We start from the raw sequence: 13,538 nt of genomic DNA, 5'->3' as shown, positions 1-13,538 counted from the left end.
CCTGAAACATAAACCCTTGTATCCGAGGCCTAGTATGAGGCATGAGGCCTGAGCTAAAGTCATGGTCAAGACTTTGCTAACACAAAGCAAAGCGAAGCCGTGAGCCAGAGGCAGGCCCTGCTCCCAGACGCTGGCAAGGGAAGGGCTGATGCTGCGAAGAGACACATCCTGAAAAGGTCCTGGGCACTAGAGATATAAACGTCAGGATGATACCAGAAAACTCAGCTACTGGCACTTTCGGCACAGATAACACGGACCAGGCTGACCCAGGCTAAAGCCGGGGGCAGGAGAGTGATATGATGGACGGGGCTGTTTTGTTTGAACCACCTTGTACAAAGTGAGAGGTGGCACCTTGCTACGTAGAGGGGCTGCACCTCAGCGTGTCAGGAGTGAGGTGGAACGTGTGTGCACCGGTGGGTAAGAATTCACCCCGGGGCGGTGTCTGTCCAGCCGAGGGGGCCGTGGAGAGTCCCGCCACTGACTGAGCCGGTCCATTGTCTGGGTATGTCCGGTAGCGTCTGCGGGGAACCATTCCTGTGCTTCCTTTGACAATAAACCTGGCCGGGGCCTTCGGACCGTAGCAGAGTCTGTGGCCATTGGGGTTTCTCTTGGGGTCTGCTGTGCCAGCGATCTGCAGAGCTGGGGCAGCACACAAAGGGAACACGCACAGGCAGCCGACTGTCATCAACATTGAACAGAGCAGAGCACCACACCGGTAGAGTCTGACAACCAAGGGGAAAGAGCGTTTAACCTCCTCAGCTTCTGCGGCCATGAGTCCGGGCAGTGGCTTCCTCCGAAACAGAGGGGTTTGCTGTCAGTTGCTAACGAGAGAGGAAAAGGGGGGGATCCGTGAGGAGATTTTCTGTCAGTATTTGATCATTCGGGAACAAACCAGGATCAGTGGGAGGGGACTTTTGTATCCATCTTTAGTCACCAGCTCAGGGCCGGATTCTTAGCTCGTGGCCCCGGTGTCAATCTGGCATCTGATCCGGGCCGGATTCTGATCTCAGTGACCTCTGGTAGGTAGGTGAGATTTCTTCCTTTCCTCCAATTGTCTCCCCCGCAGTCTAGGATCAACGCTGATATCCCCCATGATATTCGACAGCCTTACACCCCCGAACTGAGACCACTTCACCTTGTGTCCCCTTCAGGTGCTGAACGATGAACAGTCAGAGAATCTGAGCCGAGCCCCAAGGTCTAGGAACCGGGATCCGGGCTCTCCTGAGAAGAGTTGGATGAACTTTGGCCATTTGTAGGGCTGAGCCTTGTCCTCCCGCTCTGGGAAAATGGAACACCCCGGAGTTCTGCCTCCAAACGGAGCCTGGGCTTCAGCAGAACTTCTCGGCCTTTGCAGGATGAGATTTTTCTTTCCCAACAGGGTAGCAAAAAGCAAAGCAGACGTCCCTGAACTGTTGAGTATCGCCGACCTCCTAAGAGTTCAGGGCAGACTGGAAGCCCAGGGGAAATGACCAATGAGCTGAGAACATGCATGGACCTCACCCTGCAGGGGCTCAAGGAAGAGCCTTCGGGCATACACGACAAGGCCCAGATATTGATCCAATGCAGAGGAATAATGCTGGGATTTAAATCTGGAGATGGGGAAATGAGATCTACGTGTATTACAGCAACGGGGTGCCCCAGTACGACATGAAAGAGCCAACCGTGGAGGTGCATCTGGCCCGGCTGCGCTCCCACGCAGAACGGCTCCGTGTGGAGAACCTGCTGAGAGTGCAGAGCCGACTGCAGGCTGGAGGGAAGACGACCGAGCTGCTGAAATGGGTGTAAAATGGTTGGAGACCACTGCCCTATGAGAACAAATGCCATCAAGGTAACAAGACCATTAGAAACAATCAGTCAAGGGGGTTAATTAATTATTGGAGATATACTAATCTTCTAGAACTGGAAAGGACCTTGAAAGGTCATTGAGTCCAGCCCCCTGCCTTCACTAGCAGGACCAATTTTTGCCCCAGATCCCTAAGTGGCCTCCTCAAAGATTGAACTCAAGCCCTAGGTTTAGCAGGCCAATGCTCAAACCACTGAGCTATCCCTCCCCCAATAAAATCTATGCTGGGTTTATACAGGGTGTCTCTTCTCAGACACACGAGTGATTTAAAAATCACCATTTCCCCCCCAATGAAATCTATGCTGGATTTTGTTAATTCACTCTCTGGCTTCTGAGCCTTAACTTGGAAATGTGACCTTGTGACTGGAGTCCCGGGGGGCCACTCTGAGAGGGCGCAAGCAGGGCAAATGGTAAAGACTGGGGAGAGGATCCCCCAAACTGGGGGTTTATTCTAACAATTAATTAGAGACACCCAGCCAGCATCAAAACAGCTTCTACAACACCTTCCTGGCTACCCAGATGCCAAAACCGCAGTTCCCTTGGCTTAGGGCTGGTTCGGTGCATCTTGCTGGGTTTGTTACTGGCTGTCTTCATGGCTCCAGGCTTCCTGCAAGGTTCTGCAGAGGGATCTGAATGCCAAAGCTATGCAGAGAAGAAGAGTTTTGAAGTTTCACCCCTCTGGGGAAAAACAATCCAGGCTGGTGTGACCTGGTTCAAAAAGTTTAAGATGACAGAGGACTTGAAATGATCTAAAAATGACAGGGAGAGAACTGATAGGCGTGAGACCGTGACTACCAGAACTAGGCCTTATGGGAGGACCTGAGGTCTCTTCCAATCCTAATCTTCTATGATTCGATGTCCTGAGTGATTTTAGATGGCTCAGGAGCCCTGGTAAGCTGGGCACACGAAGAAGCTGTTCACTGTTTTAAGATCAGTTTTCTCTGCAATGCTCTTGCCCTGGATAAATAGTATTTGGCTTCATGAAAGCCACCTGGCCACTGGATATCCCTGTAATTGTCCCCAGTGATAACAGAACTCCGCCCACAATTTCAACCCCGCCCACCACCCAAACGCCACCCTGAAATCTCTCATAAAAGATTGTGCAGATTTTAGAATAAGCTAATCCCCCTTTCTCGACTGCTTGGAACAACAGCAAAATAGTTAACAATCAAACCATATAAATGGTCGCCATTAGGTTTCAGAGTTAACATCCTCCTGAAGTGAATCGGGGTAGCTCACAGCCTTCAGAGGTGTTACTGAAGGCTGCCTGCTGATTCAGACAGATGTCACAGCCTCAGTGATACAAGTCTGAATTTTTCATCGTCACCACGAAGGCCAGAGATGAAGTGTTTTAAATGAAAGCTGAGAGGTGGGTTTGTGTGAGTGTGTGTTGAGCCACGAGAGTTCTGAGTAGGTCTCTGCAGTGTGTATCTTGTTATCTGCGGATGGTTATGTGTATGTTGCATAGTTGATCTGTGTGCGTGTATATTGATCTGTGTGTCTCTGTTGTATATGTGGTTGTGTAGATGTGTCATCTGTGTGCATTTTGTATATGTTTTCATTGTGTCTGTGTTGAAATTTTGTGTAGGTGCATGGGGAGGGGATGATTTGTGTTGGTTTTGTGAGTGAGCGGCGTGTGTTGATCTGTGTCTGCTGCATGCAGGCAAGTTGATCTGTGTGGTTTTTGAGTACTCGGCTCTGTGTGTGTGTGTTGGGTGTTTAACACACACACACACACACTCCCTCTCACGTGCCACCTCCCTCCCTCAGGTAGCTTTGAGCCGGGCTCCCAGCCCGTTTGGCTCGGGGAACCCCCAGCTCCGATTACGGTAACCGGAGTCAGCGCCTGTGTTATTCAGAGCTAAAAATAAGGGTCTGTCAGCTTGACATTGGGAGAGAAAGTGAAAGCGTCGGTTGTTGTGAGGCAGGGCACAGAAGCTGGGACAATTCCCCCCAGAGGCTTCCCCAAACCTGGCAGGTAGGTCACATTCCTCTTCCTTTCCTCCTCGTGTCTGCCCCGGTGCCCCAGCTCAGCTCTGCCATGGTCCCCGTGTCCCTTCATCCCCGGGTCCCCTCGGGAACAGGCTAACTCGGTCTGTGGCCTGAATTACCCCTCGCACGCTGAGCCCCGCGGGAGCCGGGAACACAAAGCCTACGGATGAGAGGAGCCATTTTGCCATCCTGTCCCACCGCTCAGGGGGCCTCGGGGCAGAGCCACGTTCAGCATCACCTCAAGACAGCTCTGAACGGTCAATGCGTTTCTGCCCCTCTTCCCGCGTTGTCGCCACGAACAGGCCTCAGCTGGAGGGCGGGGCCAGGAGCGGGGAGTTCCTATTGCAGGCGAATGTCTTCGCTTCTCCGTGAACCTTACACTTAGTTTGAGGAGTTGTGCAGGGGGTCACAGTCTGGTTGAAGGGCTGTACCAGCTGTAGGAAGAGCTAAATTAAGACCCCAGGCCTGTTCCAACCGCCCATTGGGCCCCAGTTCCGTTCTGGCTGCCTGCAGGATTGCCAACCCTCCGGATTGTCCTAGAGTCTCTAATGAAAGATGCAACAGAGTCCTGTGGCACCTTTAAGACTAACAGATGTATTGATATTAGTCTTAAAGGTGATCTTAATTAGATGTATTAGTCTTAAAGGTGCCACAGGACTCTGTTGCTTTTTACAGATCCAGACTAACATGGCTACCCCTCTGAAACTTAATGAAAGATGATGTCACGTGATGAAACCTGCAGGAATACGTCCAACCAAAACCGGCCACCCTACGTTGGGCCTAGGCTCCGGGGCAGATCTCTGAAGGCCCTTAGGCATCGGAGTCCAAGTGAGTGGCCTGCTTAGTGTCGGGGACTCTAACCCCAACAGCGAAGTTCGTTGTCTGACCGCAGAGTTACAGACAACACCAGCAAGGTCCAAAACAAAAGCTCTTTATTGACAAGTGCACGTGTCAGTAAAGAACTGCTCGTATCCGAAGAGAACCAGCCCCCCCTTTACAGCTTAGTATTAGCTTATATAGACAGTTTTATTACGTCATAAATTATTCACTTCACACAACCCATATCCCACCCCCCTTTGGTTAGTAACAAACCCTAATAACAAAGCACATCTGTCTTTCTTTATAATGTAAGCAAGTTGTGATGCCCCAGCAACTTTCTTATCAGCATAGTTGCCAAGCACCAGACACTGGAAGACAGGAGTTAACGCAGCTGGTAACTTGAGGAATGCACCTCCCTTTCGTATCTCACTTTTTCCCAGGGCTTTATGAAACATGCTGACTTCAGTCAGATTGACATAACTGGTTTTTGTGCTACATCTTTATTCAGGCCTAACAATCCCCCCTTTGTCCCTAGAGGACCAACGGGACTCTTGGGACAACAAATGATCGCTTGGCAGGGCAGAACCGGGTTACGGTTTCTTCAGTCGCAGACGAAGCTTCAAATCGCCTTCAGGGGTAACAGTTCATTGGTCTGGGGCACTGACTATAAATCAGTTAGGTATACCAAGGGGTCTAATGTCCCAGATGTCTCGGTAAATAATTCAGTCCCACACGCCTCCTCCCCATGGACCCGGCAGGATCTGGTATGTGGGAGCCCACACCCACCCTAACCGGTCCAAATGCTTGGAAGGAGCACTGTGAATGTCCACACTTCCATCCAGAAAGTGTCCAAGTATGTCTTCATGACCACAGATCAGATGGTACTCCTGTGTGTCTGTAAGGGCAGTGGGCCAAGTCCAGTGCTCAGGATCAATTTAAACATACTAGATCCCACTGCAATGCCTTTCCAGCCTCAGTGATATTTAGTACCATCTCTGTCAGTAACTTCTGGGTCACAGAACTAAGGGTGGAAATGACATGTAACTCACCAACTCCAGCCTGTACTTAAGATAGCTGAGCATCAAAAATAAGTCTAGTGGCCTTTTCTAGTTGGCCCAATTTCTCATGATTTTCTTGGCCTTTAAGAATATTCCAAATGGCAGTGTACCATTGGCCCCTAGACCACAGGGATTTGGTCAATTCTCTTTCTTTCCAGAGGAAATAACCCAGGCCCTCTGTTGTGCTAATCTAATGGCAGCCCCTTGTGAGCAATCTGGGTATGTAAAAGCGATCTGAAAACTGGATAAGGACAATGCTATTCAAAATGCAATGAGGGACGGCAATACATGCTGAAGGATTTATCCAAAACACAGGGCGCAGCCTGTAGAATAAACCCCAAAATCCAATTAATACCACAGTTCCAAATATAAGTCCCACAAATTTAGTCCTGCCAGTGTGTAATTCTTTGTTTCGTCACCAGGGTCAGTTCTCAATGTCCTTTCTGGTCAGGAATTCCTGGACTTTGGCAATGTCAGTGGAGTGAGTGTTTTTTTCTTCTTTCCCAAAACAGATGTAGTTTAGCATTCTACAGGGAAGAGATGATGAGTACATCACCCTGTAATGGTTTTGCTTCTTTTAGAAAAATTCAAAGGCACAATAGATTTGTCCGTGGACAAGGGAGAGGTTCAACCAGCACGTTACCTTGTCCTTTTGCCATGCTGTTCAGAAGCACAATAGAACTAGAAAAAAAAATAGGCTTATCATCAGTAGGAGAATTCTTCTGAGGTGGAGGGGTCTTTTTGCAAAGAGAATCCTGGGTCCAAACAGTCAGTCTTTGGCACTTCACAGCGGTGTTGGTAGTCAGCAGGACTCAATACGGGCCTTTCCAGCATGGAGCCAAGGCAGTCTTTCGTTGAAGGATCTTTATGTAGACCCAGTCTCCTGGTTCCAAGGGGTGGGAGGGCTGCTAGGATCTTTGGGTTGTTTCTTCTTTACCTGTGAGAAAAGAAACCTAACACATTGCATTAGTGTCTTTGCAGAGTTTACAAATTTTATAGCTGCATGGGCAAATTTAAGTCCCCCCCTTGTTCCTTTTGAGGGTTAGCCAAGTCTTAGCTGTGAGGAGTGTCCTTGAACAATGTCAGTGTCTCAGCTTTAAACTGAGCATGTTATCTATTTTTTTTTCAGTCAACTTGTTGTTTTTTTTTCGCTTCCCTTCTCAGCTTTTTTTTTTTTAACCTACAAAAAAAAAACTTTCATGTTTTACGTATACACCTGGTGTTAACAATGAACACATACACATTGCTGTTATACAGTACATTAGTCTTATCTAATATATGCCACATATACCATTTCACTAAAATAATGTTATTACAGAACTTGAGAACAACAAACCAAGACAAGCACACCCACTTCGATGAGTTCATTTAATACAAACTGTAGTCCAATAGCTTTCCACCATCCCCAGCCCTCTGGCTAGAAGTCTGAGGTAGCCAGAAGGATCCCATGTACAATATGGGGAGTGGGTTAACTTTCCATGCCCTTGCTTTCAAAGACTGTTAATATGCAAATTTCAATAACAATTGTCAATTAAAAGGTTTGGCCAATGTAGTATCTTTCTCCTACTTAAGAAAATGTATAAGACTTTAGTATATCACATTTTTCTGATGCATCCAAACACTTTGTATTCTAAGTTGAACAAAACAAATATCTGCATTTTAATCCAACACTGCTGCTTGATTTTAAATCAGACCATCCCATAAAAATATTAAACACATCAATTTTGGCCACAGGACAAACACCACAAGACAGAACATAGAACACAAAACACAATTTTTACTGTGCCAGCAAATCATGGTACGGTGAATGCTGTTCAGCCGGCATCAGTGTTCTCTGATTATCTGAAAGACAGAAACAGAAGTCTACCCCTTCTGGGCAGGCAATCATTACTAAAAATATACAAAGACTTTTGTTGATTTTAGGCAAAACAAGGGAATTACCCCATATTAATTAGATAATTTGCATTAATACAGATGCTTGCTGGCTCACTTTTTACTTGTAACTCCTGCTTGTAAACACTGAAAGAAAACATCATCACTCACAGTGCTCTTAGAGCCTAATACAATTTTAATTACATAGCACTGGATACATTCTTCAGCTAATTTAACAAAATTGTTCATAGCCAAATGATTGCAATCTAATAATTTCTTTGCCTGAATTTATTTACAAACATTTCAAAGACACCAAGAACTTTTTACTTTAGTACATTTACAAAATTCAACTGCTGTTCCCTCCAGCAACTATAGAGTTAACTTTTCACTGTGCCTTAAATCACTTGCTTGTCCTTTCAACAACCACTTACCAACTCAGATCACCATTCCAAATATTCTTCTGAGTATATGAACCCCTATGCGTATACTTACTTACCCTGTTCTTGTTTTTTTCACTACACTCTAAAAGTTTCCAACCTGTTCTCCAAGCTCTCTGTCTGTTGCCTGGCCGCCTGGGCCCGATCCTTTTTTTTTTTTTTTTTTTTTTCTGAACCGTTTCTTTCCATGGGTACCAACGTATTGCACTACCAGTTAGCTAGGAGGGTGGGCTTTTTAAGTAGCCCTCACCCTTCTGGTCCTTTCCCTAAAACATTTCTACTCACAAAACTACTCGAGTCCTCCCCTGTGAGACTTGCCACCTGGGCAAAACACATGGCCCACTGGCGTTGAACTATTTAATTTCCTCTTGTAGCAAACACACTGCTGTTACGACATATGCTGAGCACAAATGGTTAAATTTTAACAAGTCCCTGAAGGACTGGTACTTGCTTAGCCAGGGCTTCCTTTTCTAACTGGAAATCCTGTCTCAAGGCCTGCAACTTGCCCTGGCGCAGGTTTGAGTTGCCGCCTGGTTCATGATCTATGCTCTTAATTGCTCAATTCTAGTTATCAAGTACACATCTCGTCCCTTTTCTCCAACTACTCTATTGCCCAGTCCTGCTACGACTGGGGGCAGATCCACCTGCCACCCTTCCGGTCAACCAGGGTGGAGAGAAAAATGCTAAACCCCTCTCCAGTTCTCAGACTTACTGCAGCTGAGAGTAGGCTCACCTTTAATCATGCAATCCTCAACATATAACACCAAAAGTACCAAACAAAACAAACACAAAACAAAGGTAAAACAGATAGATGGTGTAAATTCTATAGGGCTCCCCTATTCTCAATTGCTCACCAAACTGTGACAAATTTGTTACCAATTCATCTACTGCAGGACGTGGGGGGAACACACCATATAATCAAATTTTAAAGCTTAATTAAAAATAATAAAACAACAATGAAGAGTGTTGGGAACGCTCCCACATTACTCAGGAAGAACATGAATACTTTAACCCTTAAGCCACTTTAATACTCACACATGTCCAAACTGGCCACGTCTGTATAACGTTCAGAGAAGGGGAATAGGCAGACGGGAGATTATCCTGTATACAGCTTGTCCAGAATTTCCAACATGCTTCTGCTCTTGGGAGAGCTGTTTTTTACACCCTGGAATCTCCTGCAGTGTCTCTTTTAGAGAGTCCAGTTCAGATTCCAGCCCGTGGCTTCTCCAGTTTCACCAAGGCAAGCTGAATTTCAAATTAACCCGTTCCTAGACAAATTGCTCACACTGTGTCAGAGGCTTTACTTTGCTGATTAAAAGCTCCTTTGAGATATATGATCTTATCTAGATTGAAGGTACCTTCTAATGGGCATTGTTTAGATAGATTTTCACGCGTGTAAAGATTCCAATTCTTTAAATACCTGCAGGTTTTAAGACCATAATGTACGTACATGTAACATGCTGGGGTACCCTTAGGGGGTGAGGTGGAATATTTAGACTGTCCCTCCCCCATTTTCCACACACACACACACACACACCAAGGCCATTATTTCCTATTACCACGATGCATCATATCTTGCTGCACAGTCAATAAATTCAGATGGCGTGAGCCCAAGAGAGACAGACGTCCCCACGGACAGTCTTCCTCCCAGTGTGGCTCTGGGGCATATGCTGGGGGATTTTTACAAGAGCTCTCCATACAGCTTTAAACATACAGCTCCAAAAGCTACCTGGTTCCAGAAATCTTCTTTCAATCTTTAAGTATTAGAGACAATGGGGCATCCCCCAGACACTTACTGCCAAATTGTTCCATTTTGTAAGGGGACTCTAACCCCTCTTCCCCGCGTCAAGGTAAAGGGACTCTAACCCCCACCTCCCGCGTCGAGCGCTCACTTACCTCTCCAGGGGACTCGAACACCTGGACTGGGACTCAAACCCAGGCTGGGACTCTAACCCAGACTACTTGGATCCTGTGCAAACCTGGACTGGGACTCTAACCCAGACCTAAGTTGTCAGGGACTCTAACCCCGACAATCTGCACTGGGACTCTAACCCAGGCAACCTTAACCCTACTCAACGGGTAGGTGGATGTTGCTGGATTTCTACGAGCTTCAGCTGGTTCACAGAACTCGCCTTATCGCCGACGCAGAGATCAGATTACCAGGCAAGGCTCCTCTAAATCAGAGGATGCGCGCTGCGTTGCCTCAGAGTCTGATCCCCCGCCGGAGAGTCAGACAAAGTCCCGGCGGAGTCGCCAAAGATGTCGGGGACTCTAACCCCAACAGCGAAGTTCGTTGTCTGACCGCAGAGTTACAGACAACACCAGCAAGGTCCAAAACAAAAGCTCTTTATTGACAAGTGCACGTGTCAGTAAAGAACTGCTCGTATCCGAAGAGAACCAGCCCCCCCTTTACAGCTTAGTATTAGCTTATATAGACAGTTTTATTACATCATAAATTATTCACTTCACACAACCCATATCCCACCCCCCTTTGGTTAGTAACAAACCCTAATAACAAAGCACATCTGTCTTTCTTTATAATGTAAGCAAGTTGTGATGCCCCAGCAACTTTCTTATCAGCATAGTTGCCAAGCACCAGACACTGGAAGACAGGAGTTAACGCAGCTGGTAACTTGAGGAATGCACCTCCCTTTCGTATCTCACTTTTTCCCAGGGCTTTATGAAACATGCTGACTTCAGTCAGATTGACATAACTGGTTTTTGTGCTACATCTTTATTCAGGCCTAACATTAGTAACTCAGGGGGTGGGAGAAGCAAAGGACTTTGGCCTCGATGGCGAGTCGGTCACCGCGGAAGAGGCATGAGATGGGGAGAGCACAGGGGAGCTGGGAAGGACGGGGAGGAGGTGTCTAAATTCAGGGCCCTTCTCAGAACCATGTTCCCTTATGTTCCAGCTGGAAACACCGGTCCCAGGAGGGAAGAGCACTTGGGGATGGAGGGACACGGCCCCTTTGCTGGGACCCTGCGTCCAGCTGAGACAGAGGAGACGGACCATTCCTCACGCACACCCAGCAGGCGGCTCCAGGAGCTGGAATTACAGGTGGGAGGCTCAGGCAGGCTGTGGTGAGGGGGATTTGGGCACCGGGAACATCACCCTGAGGTGAAGTTGGCAGGTGTCACACGCTACTGAGACGGCTTCAGTTGAGTGCAGAGGAGGCGCGGAAGGTTGTGGTAACGTGCGAGGAAGGATCATCCCGTGCTTAGTCAGCCAGGCAGGGACTCGAATCCTGGATAGTCCCACACACAGCTGTGCCGGTGCCCCTCAAGCCCGACCCACAGCCCCTGCCAGCCCAGCCCTGGGCTCCCCCCCCCCCCCCACAGCTCTGCCGGTGCCCCTCAAGCCCGACCCACAGTCCCTGCCAGCCCAGCCCTGGGCTCCCCCCACACACAGCTCTGCCGGTGCCCCTCACTCCCGACCTGCAGCCCCTGCCAACCCAGCCCTACCCTCCACACACAGCTGTGCCCATATGTTGTGGGGATTCCCTATAGGGAAGAGCCCCACCCAGCACGATTACGAATCTCGCTTAACTCACCGGGTCCACGTTTTGTGATATTCACCAACCTCGCTGCCCTCAAACTGAGACCCTGGTCCCTTGCGTTGTCTCCAGGTCCCGAGCTAAGGAATTGCAACAGAGCGTGAGCTGGGCCGTGAGGAACCAGGGGAAACCAGAATGAACCTGGGGCTGAGGAGCTGCGTGAGGCTGATCTTTCACTTCCTGGGGGGGACCTGGAACATCCTGGCGCCCTGCATCCGAACTCAGATTTGGCCGATATTCCTGTCCTTCACCGGGGGCTTGAAGGAGGTGGTCAAGGGCGTCTGGAGACTGCTGTTGAGCCAAACACGTCAGAAACTGGTGCTGTTACTGCTGCCTGCAGCGATAGGGCTCACGCTATTTTTCTTTCCCCATGGGACAGTGAATTATGAAGCTGGAGAACCAGAACCGTTAAGTGTCATCGACCTCCTAAGAGCGCAGGGCAGACTGGAAGCCCAGGGGAAAATGACTGAGGACCTGAGCGCCTGCCTGGACCTCGCCCTGCAGGAGTTCATGAGAGAACCCCCAAGCATACAGGACAACACCCAGATGCTGATCCAGTGCAGAGGAACTGCGCTGGAATTTAAATCCGGAGACGGGAAGCATGAGATCTACGTATATTACCTCAACGGGGAACCCCGGTACGACGTGAAAGAGCCAACCCTGGACGTGTATCTATCCCGGCTGCGCTCCCACCCGGAACAGCTGAGTGTGGAGAACCTGCTGAAGGTGCAGAACCGGCTGGAGGCCGGGGGGAAGATGACTGAGGTGCTGAGACGATGCTTTGATCTCACCCTGGAGAGATTCCCCAAGGAGCCGGTGTGCCTGCAGCACAACGCCCGGCTGGTGATCAGCACCGTGGGAACGAGGATGGTCTTTCTCTCTGGAAGAGGGGAGAATGAAATCAACGTGTATCCCGACCACACGGGGCTCGTTCAGTACGTGGTCAAAGTGCCGGGATGGTGGGCCTGGGTAGCCAGGAATAAGGTGATCGTAGTTCTTGTTACAATCCCAGTCTTCATTTGCCAAATGATGATCTATCAGAAAATTAGGCAACGTCCTTAAAAAACACTTAGCTTTAGAAAACTACGTCCACCAAACACTGAGTCCTCCGTCTCCAACCAGACAAATTTCAGTGTTGCCAACTCTTGTGATTTAATCACAACTGTCACAATAGAAGTTTTCCTGCCATTTATCAGCGAGCTGAGAATCTCAGCTTCCCTTCAAAGTACAAAGTAAGTTTCTAGCTCTTACGGTAGCTGAGAGCGCCATGGGAGTGAGACGACTAGTGGCTCAATACTTAGAAATGGAATAAACAGAATCCAGCACAAATGCAAAACGGGGGATGCCCGGCTAGGGAGAAGTATTTCAGAAAAGGATCTGGGCGTTATAGTGGATCACACATTGAATACGAGCCAGCAGTGTGATGTAGGTGCAAAACCCCCCATATATTCTGGGGTGTATTAACAGGACGTCCAATGTAAGACACGGGAGGTCATAGCTCTGCTGGACACTGATGAGGTCTCAGCTGGAGTCCTGTGTCCAGTTCCGGGCACCGCACTAAAAGAAAGATGTGGATCAACTGGACAGAGTCCAGAGGAGAGCCACAAAAGTGATAGAAGGTTTGGAAAACCTGATCTAGTGAAGCAAATGCCAAGACATCTATTGATTTCAGGAGGTGCTGTAACAGCTCCAAATGCATATCACAAAAACATATCCACATTATTCCCAAGGGCTAGTCATCTGGCGCCTGTACGCGACAAAATTCATTGCCGTAGAAGCAATGGCCAGTCGTGCACCAAAAATCCAACACACACTTTTCCATTCTGAGCATGGTAACTATGTATTGACCAAGCGACAGGTGGTGATTTTGGTACATACCTCGTTTCCGTGCAATCCACAGCTCCACACACATGTTCCATTTGCTCTTTCGTGCTGTTCCAGCTACTTTGCATGTACAATT

The 13,538-nt window shown here is 48.4% G+C and overlaps 1 long non-coding RNA gene across 2 annotated transcripts; it reads left to right on the top strand.

Moving 5' to 3' along the window:
* Positions 1-1,242: 1,242 nt before the first annotated feature.
* Positions 1,243-11,828, top strand: LOC123345603. 2 transcript variants are annotated; one of them, XR_006572819.1, is made up of 3 exons: positions 1,243-1,828; positions 10,937-11,082; positions 11,651-11,828. It is a non-coding gene; the product is annotated as an uncharacterized LOC123345603 (long non-coding RNA). The 2 variants fall into 2 exon arrangements; XR_006572820.1 differs by lacking the exon at positions 1,243-1,828 and adding an exon at positions 3,724-3,821.
* The last annotated feature ends 1,710 nt before the right edge of the window (positions 11,829-13,538 follow it).

This window comes from Mauremys mutica, chromosome 12, assembly GCF_020497125.1.
Source record: "Mauremys mutica isolate MM-2020 ecotype Southern chromosome 12, ASM2049712v1, whole genome shotgun sequence".
Classification (NCBI taxonomy): Eukaryota; Metazoa; Chordata; order Testudines; family Geoemydidae; genus Mauremys; species Mauremys mutica.
Note: the sequence above shows the minus strand (reverse complement) of the source record. Positions and strands in the feature narration are given on the sequence as shown.